This window comes from Diorhabda carinulata, chromosome 5, assembly GCF_026250575.1.
Source record: "Diorhabda carinulata isolate Delta chromosome 5, icDioCari1.1, whole genome shotgun sequence".
Taxonomy (NCBI): Eukaryota; Metazoa; Arthropoda; class Insecta; order Coleoptera; family Chrysomelidae; genus Diorhabda; species Diorhabda carinulata.
In genome coordinates, this window is record NC_079464.1 from 5,518,005 (window position 1) to 5,536,695 (window position 18,691).

General features: G+C 33.1%; 1 protein-coding gene across 2 annotated transcripts in view; it reads left to right on the forward strand.

Annotated features, from left to right (window-relative positions):
- The window catches only part of LOC130893827 (teneurin-a), a 572,912-nt gene that overhangs the window by 56,674 nt on the left and 497,547 nt on the right, over window positions 1–18,691 (forward strand). The window lies entirely within an intron of this gene.

Sequence of the window (18,691 nt, forward strand, 5' to 3'; positions counted from 1 at the left end):
GTTGCTTCACACCCATATATTTTTACGAAAATTCATTTCAATACTGTTTTTGACATATGATATGTAGCTTCGTCTTGTCAAAATCCTTTTCCGAGTTCGAAGTTTTTTGTATTATGTGTAAAAAATGTTTTTAAGAAGATAAAAATATTTCCCCGATATCTTTGGTTGACGTAGACCCCCACATTATAACATATGTTGAAAATTCAACTTTTCTTTTAAGATAAAATTGATAAAAGTCTCATTTCTTTCACGGACTACGTAACTCTGTTGCCACCTATACAGATATCAAATCGATACTCATCACTCCAATGTATTTTATTTCACTGTTCTCTTAACCATTTCAATATTCTGTGTTGAGGTCAATAATGGTTCTATATCCTAAAGAAAAAGGTATTTAACGATAAAAATTAGTATTAAAGAGATTCCAAATTGTACTACCCAAGTTCAAATTTCTTGACTCCTCGACCTGGGATCATTAGGTATGTCTTCTTAGTCTTTACACTAAGTGACCCTAATTAGCAACCCTATAATTGAATATTTCAAAGCTTTTTCTACGTATTATGGGGTTTTGAAGTTGGTTTAAAAAATATCGGTTAACCTACATCGGTTGGATTCGAATTGCATCCAGAGGATTTGTATAGAACTTTGGAAAATGAGTCTGTAAGGAAAAATCGCAATCAAAACGTACAAGTTGTGCTGTAAATGTTGATGTGTACACCAGAGTCATTTTCGTTGCTAAATGAGGGAAAGGAAAGGTTATAGCAGGCTCAATTCATTTTCTATCGTTTACATAAACTCAAAATAATGCAGAATATGTTGACTCGTTTTTTGTACAAAATATAATTCCGTTAATTTTATAGTAGAACGTAGCTAGAGTCCCGTAGATTGTATTATTGAATTGATGTATCCATTTTCCTCAACAGCAATTTACTGTTTTTTTTTTTACTGTTTGTAAACATTTGAATATAATTTGTTTCATTATTTATAACATCAACACTAGACCCTCAAGTGGGGGCGCAAGAAAATATTAATAGCGTTATCCTAAGTGAATCCCATAGCTGTCCAGTTGAACTTGATGATGATGAGGTGAACCAGATCTCAATGGGAGATACTCTATAAGAGTTTGAGCAAATTTCCAATGTTAGATCATAATATTTGTTGACGAGATTTGAGAATACAAAGAAGGATAACATCAAATTGTTTTGTACTTAGATTTGAACTAAAAAAGTCGAAATTTCATTCTAGGTTTTTATTAGGAAATTAATTGTGCTCTTCAACATTTTTAATGAAAGTTGCTTTCATATTTCTGCTTTATTTGTGAACTTTTGTTCAAAATATCGTGTAACATACATTGAAGTTAACCTAACAAACCTCACTGATAAGCCACTACACTAAACATTTAGTAGCTAATTATAGTAGAAGATTCGTTAGCTTTGTAACCGAGCGACGTCTCTGGTAATTAGGTGGTCTTCGCAACATTGTTATAATTGACATTTACCGGATCCAACGGCGGCGGTGATATTGGAGAATAGCCATTTGGTTGCACGGTGTGCACATTGCGCGCTGTTGCCGTTAATGAATTGGGTGTCGTGTTCTAACGGTTGCATACTCATTTTGCGACAATGTATTTCGACCCCTTGTACTGGTGATGAAATTTGTGCGCTTTAGGTTTGGGTCATTATCATTTTAAGGTGGAAGCAATTAATTATCTCATGGTGGTTTTCGGTAACAGTGGATACAAAAATATTTGGAAGTTTATTCAACGGTAAAATCTTTCATTGAATAATTTTCATTTTTTTTTTCTGATATCTATTTTACAAGAGCGATTTAATGAAACAAAATACGAGTTTCAAATAGAAAGGATGTGAGTGAATTAAAGTCACTTTCAACACAAATGTCACACAACTTTTTTTGTTCAACTACCTTATTTTGATAATAAAATAGGCGCATTTAGAATGACATTAGAATAGAATTAGACATTTTATAAACCAAAAAACACAAGGTTGTTGTGAGTGCTAAAACGTTGCTAACTATGGATATTTACAAATACAAAAGATGCTATCATTTAGATTGAGCTCTTGTCCAATTTTTGTTATTGGTTCGTGATTACTTAATATGTTTTTCGACATTGGAATAATTCATAAAAGTGTTGATTTGGTTGTATATTGAAGAGCTTTCAAGAAGAGCATCTTTTGGATACCTAATCTAAAAATCAGATCGGCAATACGATATTGCTTATACCTGACTTGGTGTAAACTGAAAATTATGAGAAGGAATATTAGTGAATCTGTTTTGGGCATACTTACAAGAAAAATCAAAAATATAGAGCTCATCAACTTTGTGAAACAAATTTTCAATCATCAAATCAAGCGCCTTTATTGAAAATGGTGTTGATGATGGTAAATACTTCATGGTAATGGTATATATAAATAAGAAAAAAGAAAGACATCGACTCGAAAAAAATCAAAAGTTCTCACACATGAACAAGATAAGATGTTTATAAGTGAAATGCGGATTATTTTATGTCTGTCAGCGTGAAGAGTTTATAATTTATAATAAATCATTGGTTATACAACTTCCAAACACAAAAATGAAACTTATTCGTTCTTTATATATTATCAGAAAGTATGCTAGAGATGGAAATACATATTGGATTGAAGTCTACGATGATTCATTCCATTGCCTATAGAAATGCCGTGGCGAAACAAATTTTTTAACCTCTACCAACTCAGCAGATTTGGAAACCTCATCAGAAAATATTGTACTTCCGGTTTCTACTAGTTATGATGGTACTGGAGATTCTGTTAATGTATTGCCCTAAAGTTAATGTTCGTAAGCAATTATTGATTTGCCATTCGGAAAAATATTTTTATACTTCGAAATGATTATAGAGATTGGAGCTGGAAGGCTGAGCTGACGTTCCAACGAGGAAACGTATTTGATAAAGGCACTTTTAAATTACTATTCCAAGGAGTAAAACAGAAGCACATTTGTGGTCACTACTGGAAATATTGACGGTGTCAATCCTTTTGACCTTCTCAAAAAGTATAGAAATATTAGATTTCCAGCTTTGAAGTACGACAAATTTTTTGAAACATATTATATTGGAAAATGTGGTATATAATCTACGGGCATGAATACCATTGGAAAATTACCAGTAAAGCTTGCTCACCTGGGGATACACGCTCGTCAGTGACTCTCCTGACAGACTCAGGAGCGGACATTCTGGAAATAAATCAGCACGGAGGATGGAAATTCAACAGTGTAGCCAACGGCTTCATATGAAATTAACATTAGACAGAAAGTTCAAGAGGATATTCACCCAGAAAATGGACTAACTTCAAATAAATGTGCCAGTTTTCACAGTAATTAATAATTTGAAACTTAAACAATAACATGAAGCTTTACATAACTAATTTTTATAACCGATATATGAAGGTTATGAAAAGTGACGTTTCCTAGTGTCAAGGAGTGACTTGGAGTGTCACATTTGATAGCAGAATTGAGTAAATACTAAACATAGATGAAAAATAGTATACGCACCCCGAGAGAAAAGTAGGGTTTCCTCCCCCGCGATTTTTGTCACCCTACCACTCTCCCTAGGTGCGTAATGTACTATTAACTGTTGTTTGTCATTGAAAGTTTCACTTTTATTGGCAGTTGTACAAAATGAACTTTGTTCTATGATCATGAGAATTTTCGTTAGTCTGCAATTATTGCAGACAAACTAACCGCATTGTTTCTCATACACTTTTTATGCATCCTGTCATGGAGCTTAAAATGATGAAAGATAAGTGCTACTCATTGAATAATTTTCAGTAAGTGAAAAAAATCATTCGGAGAGTCGCTGGACTGGAAATCAGACTCATATCTATTGATTCCTAAAGACAAAATTTAAAAACGTCGTTGGAAGTACCCTAGGTTTTATTATAGTGTGTAAGCATTTTTATATTTTAATTCGAATTTAGCCCTCTAGGGAGGGAATTTTTTGAGAGATTAGGTTGGTAACACTGATCGAGTTTTGGGTAGACAGATGTGAACACAATTAAAATGAAGATCATTTTAAAAAAGTTTTTTTTTTGAATTTACACTGTCCATCCAAAAAAGAAGTTTACAAGTCAAATTAGTTTTTTAGTCGGTGATTTTAATCTCACATCAAGAATTATTTCTCATTTTTCAGTTTTGGTTACCAAAATCGTGTTAGATTGACATTTTTGAAGGGTATTTTTCGCAAAAAAATCCATTTTAAACGTCCGTTCGTCTGTCTGGAACAGCAATATCTACTCACAGGTCGCATATAGCCTAAATTTTTTGCATTTAATACCTGTATAGTTGTAGATGTGCAGAGACGGAATAAATTATTAGGACAAAATTAATTAAATTAACCGAAATTCATTTCTAAAACAAAATATTATAATTAATTATTTATTTATTATTGATATTTTTCTTCATGGAAACTTCGTTGTATAAGTTTTTCTTAATATTTAGTGCTAACGGTAAAAATTGGGCTAGTCTTTGGCGCCTAGAGTGCGCTGACTTTTTTACTTGTTTTTTAAGTGATCATTTTCGTAATATAAACAAAAATTCTCTAAAAATCCCTTATACAGTAATCAAATTCACAATAGGTACTCTGGTAAGAATCAATTTAGAAGAAAATAAACTGTCCCTTTCCAAATGTTAAATACTACGCTTCTTTCTTTCCCATTTCGAATTAATTCTCTTCACATTCCAAATACCTCGCATTCGCTTAGTTTGTTAAACATATATAGGTAAAACATTTCGCTTAATTGCTCGACAGGAAGTATTTTTGAGTTTTGATTAATTATGCTTGGGGCGGTAATGTGTGGCCGAATGGAATTATGAGTGGTCGTTAGAAATGAGACGAGTAGCTACCGTTCGAAGTCGAAATGAATTATTAAGTTCCAGAGGTAACGAAAACAGCAGTAACGGTAGGTAGGGCGAGGCGTATTGTTTCAACTTTACGCTCGAATGGTTTCTGCAAGGTAGCGTATTGTAAATTACATTTCGTGCCGTAGCTTTCAATATAATGTTCTATTTACTAATATCATATTGGAGAGATAGAATGCAGTGCAAGTGGATTTTGTTATATAGTGAATTCAGAAAATCACATTGATGAACAAAACCAGATTAAAACTGGGTTCTCACAAATGTAGAAAAAGCAACACGTTTACAAAATACTTAGCTAAAGTTTTTATCCCACTTCTATCAAATAATCCAATAATAGATTTCGAGATAGAATCTGCCAACCAATTATCACCTCTCCTAGGAGCAACCCTATCAGAAGTGTACAGAGAAATTCAGTTGGAAGTATGCACAGATGTTAGCGAAGCCAGGAAAACCTCACCATGAACCCAACTCATACAGACCTCTTAGTTTACTACCACAACTATCTAAACTCTTCGAAAAAATCTATCATAGATTAGGGAACAATATCAAGCAAGCACTAGAACAAAAGGAATCATGTGTATCAGAATTTTTAGACACCCAGCAGGCTTTCGACAAAGTATTGCACCAAGAACTACTGTTCAAAAATAAAACAAAAATTACCCGATCATATCTCCCTTTTACCTTAATCTTACCTAAGTAATGGACAGGTCAAAGTCCAAACTTCCTTATCCAATTATCAACCCATAAAATCAAGCGTTCCCCAAGGAAGTGTCCTTGGCCCTTATCTGTACCTTATGTATATTGCTGATATTCCAACTACCGATGATACTCTAATCGCTACTTTTGCAGATGATACTGCAATAATGTCTTCAGAGACAGACCTTACAAAAGCTACAATACAACCCGAATGTTCTACAAGAATGGCTACATCAGTGGAGAATGAAAATCAACACATACAAATCCAAACAAATCACGTTCACCACAAAACGAGGTATCTGCCCGCATATGGCCATTAACTAGATGCCGATTCCAGTGAAAATAGAAGTCAAATACCTCGGACTACACTTGAACCAAAAGTGGGCTTGGAAGAAACACATACAAGCTAAAAAAACACAACTGAGAACTTCAAAATAAGATACTTATGTACAAAATCATCATAAAACTAATATGGATATATGGCATAGAGCTATGAGGTTGCAGTAAACCATCAAACACCAAGATACCGCAAACTTTTCAATTCATAATAGCTAATGCTCCATGGTTTATAAGCAACCGCACACTATACACAAACTTCGGTATTCCAACCATCAGTGAACTGCGATAAGAAACAAAAACGCAACGAAAACCATCAAAATCCACTAATATCTGAGCTTCACACTGTTCCAATGGAACAGAGAAGATTGAAAAGACGCTAGCCAGAAGACCTTATAGAGTCATCTACGGAGACCCATCAGTGGATAGTACCCGCCTCAAGTCATTTAGCAAGAAACCATATCATTTACTTATTACTCTGTATTTTTTTTGAGTGAGATTGTAAATTTGCAATTGAATTAAAAAAAATGTACAATAACATCGCAAATAATTCAGTCAGAACAAACAGGAGAAATAATAAAAATTGACATAATTGAAGAAACAGAAATAAAAAATTAGTAAAGAAAAGAGGTGAAGAATGGAAAAGCACCAGGATACAACAAAGTAACTTTGGAAATGATAAAAAATATGAGTTTAAGAGAAAAAGACATGCTGTTACACATTTTCAATAGAGCCATAGAAGTTGAGACACTTCCAAAAGACTAGCAGAAGGAATTGATACTACCAATATTTAAAAATGATGAAAATAATTAGTTTAACAATAGAAGATATACTTGAAGAATCTCATAGAGGATTTTGAATGGGAACAAGCACCCAGGATCATGTATTCTACTATAAAACACATAACAGAAAAAGCAATATAAGAAAAGACGAAATTGTATGTGGCCTTCTTAGATCTTGAAAAACCTTTGATAGAGGACTTAGAGAGGAAAATACAAAATATTTGTGAAAATAATGAGAGCTGTCATAAAAAATGACAAAATCTTTAAAGTATTCACTATAAATATAGGATTAAGACCATGGGGAAGCTTAAGTCCATTATTATTTATCATATTCATGGACGAAATAAATAAAGATGTGCACGAAGTTGAGTGAGAAAATATCTGTGGGGCATTCGCAACTACAAAGAATAACATTAGCGTGGAATATGTGCAAAGTACGAAAAATAATTATAAGAAGAGACCAAGATAAATTTGAGAATTGATACGGAAACACTGGAACAAGATACACACTACCAATACCAAGGAACAATGAAAGACGAAAATGGGACACAAGATGCAAATATAACTAACAGAATTGCAAAAACCAATAAACTATATAACGCCAAGAACACTAAATTGATAAATAAAAAAGAACTGAAGATATTCAAAACAATGTGTTGACCAATTCTAGCATTTGGATGTGATTCTTGGGTATTGGCAGAATGACAGAAAAGTAAAATTCAGGGTACAGAAATGAAACTCCTAAGAAGAGTGGAATGTGTGACAAATTAAGAAGAAATGAGAAACATAGATACAAGAAAAGACCGAAATATACAATATACATTAGATTATATAGAGGATAGACAACTGAAATAGTGGGGACCCTTACAACTGATAAATAAGAAACGAGCTGTTGAAAGAATATGGAAAGCTAAAATTGGAAAAAACAAATAAAGAATGAAAGAGGAATGAATTGTAAAGAAAGGGCTAGTTCCTAACAGGGATAAATGGAAGAATCATAATCATTAACACCCTACACCACTAAGTGGTAGAAGGGCTTCCATGTAAAATAACGTTAAGGGAAAATCCAGTATTTCACATTGCATCATTTTACCCACAATATTACTATTTTCTTACTGTAATAATAGATGTTGAAGCTTTCTTTTTGACGTTATTTGAGCATGAAACAAATGTTGAATTGAAGAAGAAGAATTTTATTCTTAATATATAGAACTGAAAATATCCCTTCTTTTTCCAGCTTTTCTCAAAGAACTTGGAAACCTAAACTTTTTCCATAGAATTCACACAATCACACCAAGTTCAATGTCCAGTATCTGTGATAAGTATCTTGAATGATATTTTCTTCTTCCACTTATTCTAGGACTTGCCCCGTATTCTAAAATTTTTTCATTTTCAATCTGAGGAAGTCTATATCAATGATGCGGCCCATCTCTTTGGAGGTCCATGGGCTGATCTTCTGGAGGTTGGCTCCTCCTTGGATGCTTTTTCCACCAGCCGAACCTTCATCATTCTGGAGAGGTGCGCCTTCCGCGTCTTCTCCTCCGTACCCATTTGCTGCGTTTTCTGGTTATTGATTTAAGGGTTTTCATCTCTTTTGTTCGTAAAGCTGTTCTCTCCTGCTTGTATACGATTTTAAACTTGAAAGCTTGAGGTCAGTCTTTTCTGATTAAAGAAGAACTATAAATCCCAGATGGTCAAATCAGACGAAGAGAGTGAATGTTCAAAGACTGAGTTACGATTTGATATTTGACAGCTGTTTTAGCTACAGGTATACAATATGATCTGCTTATCCTGATGTCTAATATTGGAGGAATTCACACTACCAAGGGAAATACAAGCTGTGCTTTTACATACTTCCACATCTGATCAAAAATCAAAAATTTGGGACGTTTTTGACTGAGTATTATCTCTGAGTCTACGACCACGTGCATCACCACCAAGCCATATCCTTCTTCTTTTAAATTTTCTATCCCAGCGAGACTCAGTTTCAATTCATTCAAAAATGTAGTACTGCCAGTTCTAGCTACTCCTATTCCAATGCACCTCAAACACAATTTGTGGGTCTAGTATTTTTAATAATGTATATCCTAACGGAATTCTATAAGCAGCTTTGATACAGAAACTTGAGATTCGATTTGATAATCTATAGATTTGATCGAGACAATCCGTATAACTTCAATTCCACCGTTTGTATACCAAAAACAACTTCAAAATGATCAATACTTCACACGGAGAAATATCGAAAATACTTATAAAAACCGTATTTACACCAAACATAATATACAGTACAACACTCTCGCTATTAAATATCGTTCCGCCCGCCCGATGTATTGGCTTCTGTTTGTGTTGTGTCGGTTATGGTCTATAGAGGGAAACGGGTGTAAGGAAGGTACTTTGATTGATAGACGTTTCCTATAATAAAACCAATCAATCCTTTTCACCCTTCTAAGTTCGTGGTCTTCTTTAATCACCAAACGCGCCGACCGACGAAGCGTTTGAAGGGTAGAAAATAAAAAGGTATTTGGAAAAGTATATTTTCTTAATGTCGGTAAATACTTATTAAAATAGAATTACGATTATTACCAAAGAAAAAATAGAAATGTACAGAAAAGCGTTACATACGAGGCCGGTTATACCGTACAGATACTAATCGAAGAGCACCAGATTAATTTTCTGCGATAACAGTGGATGAATAGGAAGTTTCATCTAAAAATGTTCTATAATCACAAATTTGGTATTTTTTTTCCTATTTCGGAATCAAGACGTGTCAAAAAATCAGCATAATATTGGTCAATTATCATCTTTTCTATTTCTATATAATAAAAAATTATTTAACCTTTAAAATGGTATTTTATTGTTAGAAACATGTTCTATTCTATGTTCTATCAAGTGTATTTTCATTTCTGAAGTACCTTAGCGTCATCTTCTATGATGTATTGTTGGTAAAAATCATTTAGTCCAATCAAAATTTTCACAACGGTTTCAAAAATTACAATTTAGCTTAAAATTGAATCCAGAAGCTTCCATTTGATGGAGACAGTTCGCATCATTATTAAAATGATTCTTTTACCAATGGTGAAAAGAGCATTTAGATTTATTTGAAAAATTTTTTCCGCCTTTTCAACGAAGGTGGTATGAGGTGCTTTTATCTTCTAGCAAATGTCGGTTTTGCGTTTTTCAATTGATATCATCACAAGTCATCTTACGTTTACCTTATTTGGAGATATTTATATAAAGTGAAAAAGTGGATCAAGAAAGTATACAATGAACAAAACATTCAGCTAACTTGGAATATAGATATTCTCAAAAATTATAAGGTATCCATTAATATGGTCACCAATGTCATATCTTCCAAATTAGGCTTTATCAAAAACTATGATATGATGAATTAAATTGACCGGACTAACATTATTTGGTACATATTTAAACAATATTATATCAAATTTGTGTAAATTCGCGTGGAGGTTGATTTGTTCAAGTTTCTTGATCATTTGGGCTTTCGAGGTCCAGGTTTTCCACTCCGTACAGCAGTACTGACCAGACATAACATTCCATGAATCCTAATCTGACGTTTGACCACTTTTATGTCCAAATTGACTGGACTAACATTATTTGGTACATATTTAAACAACATTATATCAAATTTGTGTAAATTCGCTTGGAGGTTGATTCTTTTGTTCAAGTTTCTTGATCATTTGGGCTTTCAAAGTCAGGTTTTCCACTCCGTACAGCAGTACTGACCAGACATAACATTCCATGAATCCTATTCTGACGTTTGACCACTTTTATGTTCAAATTGACTGGACTAACATTATTTGGTACATATTTAAACAATATTATATCAAATTTGTGTGAATTCGCGTGGAGGTTGATTCCTTTGTTCAAGTTTCTTGATCATTTGGGCTTTCGAGGTCCAGGTTTTCCACTCCGTACAGCAGTTCTGACCAGACATAACATTCCATGAATCCTATTCTGACGTTTGACCACTATTATGTCTAAATTGACCGGACTAACATTATTTGGTACATATTTAAACAACATTATATCAAATTTGTGTAAATTCGCTTGGAGGTTGATTCTTTTGTTCAAGTTTCTTGATCATTTGGGCATTCGAGGTCCAGGTTTACCACTCCGTACAGCAGTACTGACCAGACATAACATTCCATGAATCCTATTCTGACGTTTGACCACTTTTATGTCCAAATTGACTGGACTAACATTATTTGGTACATATTTAAACAATATTATATCAAATTTGTGTGAATTCGCGTGGAGGTTGATTCCTTTGTTCAAGTTTCTTGATCATTTGGGCTTTCGAGGTCCAGGTTTTCCACTCCGTACAGCAGTTCTGACCAGACATAACATTCCATGAATCCTATTCTGACGTTTGACCACTATTATGTCTAAATTGACCGGACTAACATTATTTGGTACATATTTAAACAACATTATATCAAATTTGTGTAAATTCGCTTGGAGGTTGATTCTTTTGTTCAAGTTTCTTGATCATTTGGGCTTTCGAGGTCAGGTTTTCCACTCCGTACAGCAGTACTGACCAGACATAACATTCCATGAATCCTATTCTGACGTTTGACCACTTTTATGTTCAAATTGACTGAACTAACATTATTTGGTACATATTTAAACAATATTATATCAAATTTGTGTGAATTCGCGTGGAGGTTGATTCCTTTGTTCAAGTTTCTTGATCATTTGGGCTTTCGAGGTCCAGGTTTTCCACTCCGTACAGCAGTTCTGACCAGACATAACATTCCATGAATCCTATTCTGACGTTTGACCACTATTATGTCTAAATTGACCGGACTAACATTATTTGGTACATAATCAAACAACATTATATCAAATTTGTGTAAATTCGCTTGGAGGTTGATTCTTTTGTTCAAGTTTCTTGATCATTTGGGCATTCGAGGTCCAGGTTTACCACTCCGTACAGCAGTACTGACCAGACATAACATTCCATGAAGCCTATTCTGACGTTTGACCACTTTTATGTCCAAATTGACTGGACTAACATTATTTGGTACATATTTAAACAATATTATATCAAATTTGTGTAAATTCGCTTGGAGGTTGATTCTTTTGTTCAAGTTTCTTGATCATTTGGGCTTTCGAGGTCCAGGTTTTCCACTCCGTACAGCAGTACTGACCAGACATAACATTCCATGAATCCTATTCTGACGTTTGACCACTATTATGTCTAAATTGACTGAACTAACATTATTTGGTACATATTTAAACAACATTATATCAAATTTGTGTAAATTCGCTTGGAGGTTGATTCTTTTGTTCAAGTTTCTTGATCATTTGGGCTTTCGAGGTCAGGTTTTCCACTCCGTACAGCAGTACTGACCAGACATAACATTCCATGAAGCCTATTCTGACGTTTGACCACTTTTATGTCCAAATTGACTGGACTAACATTATTTGGTACATATTTAAACAATATTATATCAAATTTGTGTAAATTCGCTTGGAGGTTGATTCTTTTGTTCAAGTTTCTTGATCATTTGGGCTTTCGAGGTCCAGGTTTTCCACTCCGTACAGCAGTACTGACCAGACATAACATTCCATGAATCCTATTCTGACGTTTGACCACTATTATGTCTAAATTGACTGAACTAACATTATTTGGTACATATTTAAACAACATTATATCAAATTTGTGTAAATTCGCTTGGAGGTTGATTCTTTTGTTCAAGTTTCTTGATCATTTGGGCTTTCGAGGTCAGGTTTTCCACTCCGTACAGCAGTACTGACCAGACATAACATTCCATGAAGCCGATTCTGACGTTTGACCACTTTTATGTCCAAATTGACTGGACTAACATTATTTGGTACATATTTAAACAATATTATATCAAATTTGTGTAAATTCGCTTGGAGGTTGATTCTTTTGTTCAAGTTTCTTGATCATTTGAGCTTTCGAGGTCAGGTTTTCCACTCCGTACAGCAGTACTGACCAGACATAACATTCCATGAATCCTATTCTGACGTTTAACCAATATTATGTCTAAATTGACTGGACTAACATTATTTGGTACATATTTAAACAATATTATATCAAATTTGTGAGAATTCGCGTCGATTTTTGGATATTATCCATATTGATCCTTCGAATTTAACATTATTTTGAATATAAACATATGAATCATTTTTAGAGTTGAAGTATAATCTAATTTTCTAAAAATTATGAAACGTAAAACGATGTCGTATCTCGTTCTTAATAAATAATTATTTGTTAGTTCAGTATTTTCTTCGTCGTATAATCAAGAACATAATTTATATCGAAAATAGATACAAATTGTTGTTTTAATTTGAGTTGAATGTAGCAATCGGGATCTCATTATGCCTTAATACTAAACAACGCCCAACTTTGAAATCTCAATCCAATAATAGTAAATGTTTAACAGCATCATTTCCTTCTCGCATTACGTATTTCTGGTACATTTGATCGTTTGATTTAACAATTAAAGGAAAGATCTAGCACAAATTTATTATGTCTGCGTGTTATTACAGTTTCAATTACATTTTCGTTCAGTAAATTAGTTCATTACAACCGCAGTTTAGAAACTATAATGGATGCGAAATATCCCGTGACAATATAATAAAACGCACACTTGAAGTAGTTGATGAGGAGGTAGCAAAACAATTAAATCGACTGAAACAGTACAGATGTAATTGTAATTAGAATGGAATTTAATTATTTAGTACTTAGTTATAAATTTACCTCCTATTTAAATTTATTTTCAATATATTCGTAAATATTTATACTAAATAATAGGAAGGAAACTTCAGAGACCTTGGAAATTAGTTTTAGTGTAGTGTTAGTGTAAATAGTGGAGTGGTTGTGTATATAGTGTGTTCAGTCTGAATATCACCAACGCTTCCAAATTCCAACGTAATACGCCAGTTTAATGAACTAAATTTATATTGTTCATTATTAATTTCCTATCCAAAGTAAAATATCAGGTTATAGGAATGCTATTACATCTATAAATATGAAATGAGGTAGTGTTAGTTATACTATTTATAACTAAAGATCGGCCGAACCAATATGGCTGAAAATTGGTCGGAAGGTAGATTAGAACCCCGTTTCCGTGGGACGGGACATAAAACCAGGTATAACAAAATGCAACAGAGGAAGAAATGTAAAATTTATCAGTAAAAACATCAGTCTAGCCGTTCATTTATTTAAAATGGTATAGCAAAACGCAACTGAAAGCTAAACGAATTGTTACGAACAAGCTCACGAAATGTGTACTTCGGCCGGTCCCGTCCAACTATAATGATATTTTAAAATTCGGCGAACCTTTCATCATTTTTTATAAATGGCGGAAGCGCCTTTTGATGTTTTCTTTTAGAACTAAAATATTATAGCGGGCGGTTTATTTATACTATTTTTTTGAAATAGTTTCTAGGAAGGTCTATTTATTTATTCCTTTTGTTTCTTTTCGTTCTAGAACTTTTTAGAATTTCATTTAGGTATATAAATGATTCATGTAAATACAGTTAGTCAGCTTAAAATAAAAAATCCTAGTGAAAAGAACGAAATAGTGAAAGTAATCGCAGAAATTGCTTGAGTGATATTTATAAGTAAAGTATTGTAAGTTAAGTGTATTGTTTAGTGTGTAAATAAATTAAGAACGTGGAAGACAGTGTTTATTAATTAACCTCACAAATATAAAGAACATGAATAAACACGAAAAACGTTACAGTATTATTATCTATGGATAAGTATGATTTAAAATTTGGCAATTAGAAGTTTTGAAGTTGACTGGTAGATGTCTTTATTAGCTTATCGAGTCAATATTATCATTAACAATGCCGCGACAATGACGACAACATTTTTCCTGCCAAATCCGTAATACAAATAGAATCAATCTCAAGAGAGACAATGAGACAGCCCGCAAAACGGTTCGGTTGGGTTTGAAATGTATGAAGTACTGATTTGAATCAAGTAACATGCTGCCATCAGCCATTGCATTCATTGCTTCGTGGTGAAACATTCGAATAAAAAAATTGACTAGAAAACAATCAAAAATACAACAGATGTTATTAATTTGAGTAAGATATAATCAAAGAACAAGGATTTCGAAACATAAACCAACCAAACTGGGTAACGGAACGCGTTTGGTGGTAAGTATAGGAAAATAGCTGCATACCAAATTGAAACACCAAATCACAGCTTAAACGCGCTGGGGTACATATGGGTGATTCCGTTCTAACTGTGATATTCAATGTCCTGTATTGTTTTTTTGTACTAGTCATTAATTAATAATCAATTAATAAAAATTTTGTGTTAATTGAATAATTCTTAAGATATTTAAACATTATTTTTATACAATATAACTTGCCACTTAAAGAAAACTTATACTACATCACTTGAATGTCAGTACCGTGTCATGTCCATTCCTAGAATTTACCGATAAATTATTAATTTTTTTTGTCGTAACAAATGATTTAAACTAATTACCTTATAAATTCTAATGTTTATGATCAAACTGAGGAAAATTGATGCACTTGTTGTTTAATATCTTAAGTTACCTTGTCAGTACCGTGTCATGTCCATTCCTAGAATTTACCGATAAATTATTAATTTTTTTTGTCGTAACAAATGATTTAAACTAATTACCTTATAAATTCTAATGTTTATGATCAAACTGAGGAAAATTGATGCACTTGTTGTTTAATATCTCAAGTTACCATGTCAGTACCGTGTCATGTCCATTCCTAGAATTTACCGATAAATTATTAATTTTTTTTGTCGTAACAAATGATTTAAACTAATTATCTTATAAATTCTAATGTTTATGATCAAACTGAGGAAAATTGATGCACTTGTTGTTTAATATCTTAAGTTACCATGTCAGTACCGGGGATAAATGAGTCAGTACCGTGGAACTCAAAATCCGACATTTGTGTCTTGCTCGTGATACTTTGAAGTTGTAGTAAATTCCTCTTAGAGTTTTATTTTTACAGTAAAATAGATGAATAATATGCATAAAAAAGTTAGAAAAGTTAAATTTTAAAATCTTGAAATTTTGAATACAAAAAATCACAGTTAGAACGGAATCACCCATATGTATCCCAATAGCCGTTACGTAGATTTTTGGGCTTAGGGTGATGAAGGTTAATATATGATTTTTTTGAATATTTTCTTTGAGTTTGAATATAATAGAAGGTTTCCCATCTTTATATTTAGTGAGCTGTAAGCTCTGGTTTGTAAGTAAGCTGACTATTCGTTTTATGGACAGGCTGATCCTAGCAGTTGGATTTTGTTTTTGCTTAGTTTTGGAATACTGTGATGATGATATTATAAAAAAACTAGTAGAAGATCAAGGCACTCAGACTCTTTATAAAGTTGTTTAATTCCATAAACAAAGAATTAAAGAAAGTGAAGCAATTGTACTCTTCAGAGAATTAGACTAGTCTTAATAAACTTGAATTGAAACATAGAATTTTTCTCAAATGAAAACCAACATAACTTATTAGACACCCTCGGTAATATCAGCCGTAGAAAAGGGGACAACTTGGTAGTGGAAAGACAGATTCGAACTAGAAAAAAAAATCAATGTGATTTGTGATTGCAGCATGATTTTCACAGTTTCAAATTTCTTGCATCTTTTGATGATCTCTTTTATTTGAAATATATAGAAAAAAAACTTTCCAGGCACGTTTTGAAACATTTCTCTAGTACATTATCTTTCCACTTCGTCATACTCAGAAAAATGTCAACGAAAGTGTTGATGTGATAGATGAGATTTACCGAGTCGACATTTTGGTCTCCAGTAACGATAACATGAAACCCTCTCTCTCTTCTTTCAAGAACTTTCATGCCTAATGTGTCACGTTCACGATTTGTGTTGAAGGAAATCACCGGACTGTTGAACCGATCGAACAACACCCTTGAGAACACGTTACTGGATGTTATTACAGTTGTTTTGTTTCTAGAGAAACGCACCAGCCCTTTTTATTAGCGTTCTCTTAGAATAACGATCGGACGGCAAAACTTAGAGGATTTGTCGAGTAGAAAGTTTGATTTTCATCACCTCAATATTTTATTAACTACGTGGTCGTCAATTACCTTGCATACTATAACGGTTTTTCCAATATATACTAAACTTACAAGTGTTAAATTAACATTAAAACGTATCTTTATCGTCACACGAGTTAAATAACTTAATTCATAACTTTGTGAAAGCAATTGACATAAAATATAAATAAAAAAGTTTCAATAATCTGACTACTCGTACTCGTTGGAAGTCAAAACTATTAAGAACACACTATGTGTGTATTTACTCTTTCAAATACTAATCCTATTGTATACAAAAGTTATAATTAATTATATTTATGTTTCTAAATGTTCCTGGTTTTAGGTCCCTTCTGTTTTAAAATTGGTTTTTTTTATAATTTTTGAAAGACAGATAGGGATTTTTAAAAGAAATTGATTATATTCCTGATCATTAGAGTCACATCAATACAAAAATAAGGATAAGTAATTTGATAAGTGGATGGAACTTCAAATGTCTAAGGGACATATGGAATCGCTCAATTAAGACGTTGGTTCCCGTCAGGGGATGGTCGGTTTAAAATAAATCTTAACGAATACAATAGCAAATAAAAATTCTTCACAATCACATCAATATAAGACACAAATTAGGTAATCCGAGACGATACGTTAATGGGGAATAAAAAATTATGTTAGGAGATCTACAGGGAATTGCACGTAGTCCGATCCTCTGTCTTATGTACACAACTGATATTCTCACATACAACAACGTAACTACCGCGATATTTGGAGACGATATTGCTGCTTAGAGAATAAAAGTGAATGGAAATAAATCTGTTTATGTTACCTACACCCAACGGAGAAGGACCTGTCCTGAATCTTAAACAGGCATCTTCTGTAGCAAAAAGAGAATGCAAAATATTTTGGGATTCAAATAGACCAACGACTAATCTGGAGCATTAACCAAGAGAAAGCAATTGAGACTAATACTCAGCAAACAGTTTTGGTTAATAGGTCGTAGACCCTAATTAAAAATCAACAACAAGCTGCTAATATACTAAGTCATACTGAAACCCATGTGGAGTTATGGTATTCAAATATAGGGCACTGCATCCAACTCAAATATAGTAAAAAGTACTCAGAACTATTGTTAATGCTTCTTGGTTTGTCTCTAATAACTTTAGTATTTGTGACCTTCAAATTAAGTCAGATAAAGAAGAAATATCTCCCTTCTCTTAAAAATATTCTCACAGCTTTGGAACCCATCTTAACCAATTGGCTCTTCAACCTCTAATTAGACCTCTTACCCAGCGAAGGTTTAGAAGACATATTCCGTGTGATTTGCCTGACAGATATCAATGTCGTAGTGATATCTTGTGAAGTTACCATCAATCAAACTATTTTTTTTTAAAGCAATTTTCACTGTGTAATCTTCCTATAAGATAATAGAGATATTGATCTCGAAAAGGACTATGACACGGTGGCGTTGAAAATTTTTTTGATAGAAAGTCAAAGTCAAGTTCGGAAATACAAAACCATTTTTGTATTCGAAAGGTTTCAGACAAGGGTGCAGTATTCAGGAATCCCTGAGTAGTTGGAGAACTGGAACAAAAACAAAATTTCTGCCAGTAGGAAGTGAACAAGGAGTTCCCGATACGCTAATGAATAAGATTAGAGGATGTAGACAATTCAAATACCTAGGAAGCATAACTTCGGAAGATGGAACAACAGAAGACGAAATAAGAAATAGAGAAAAAACTACGCAAACTCTGAATGAACACAAAAATGAGTATATAAAAAGTAATAGTGGAACCCAGTGCTGGAGAGGAGAACATTATTGAGGCTGTGGAAATGGACTACTCGAGATATACAACGAAGAACAGGTCGAGTATAAACGACTTCAAAGAGAATCAACTAATCAACTGCTCTGGTATGGACA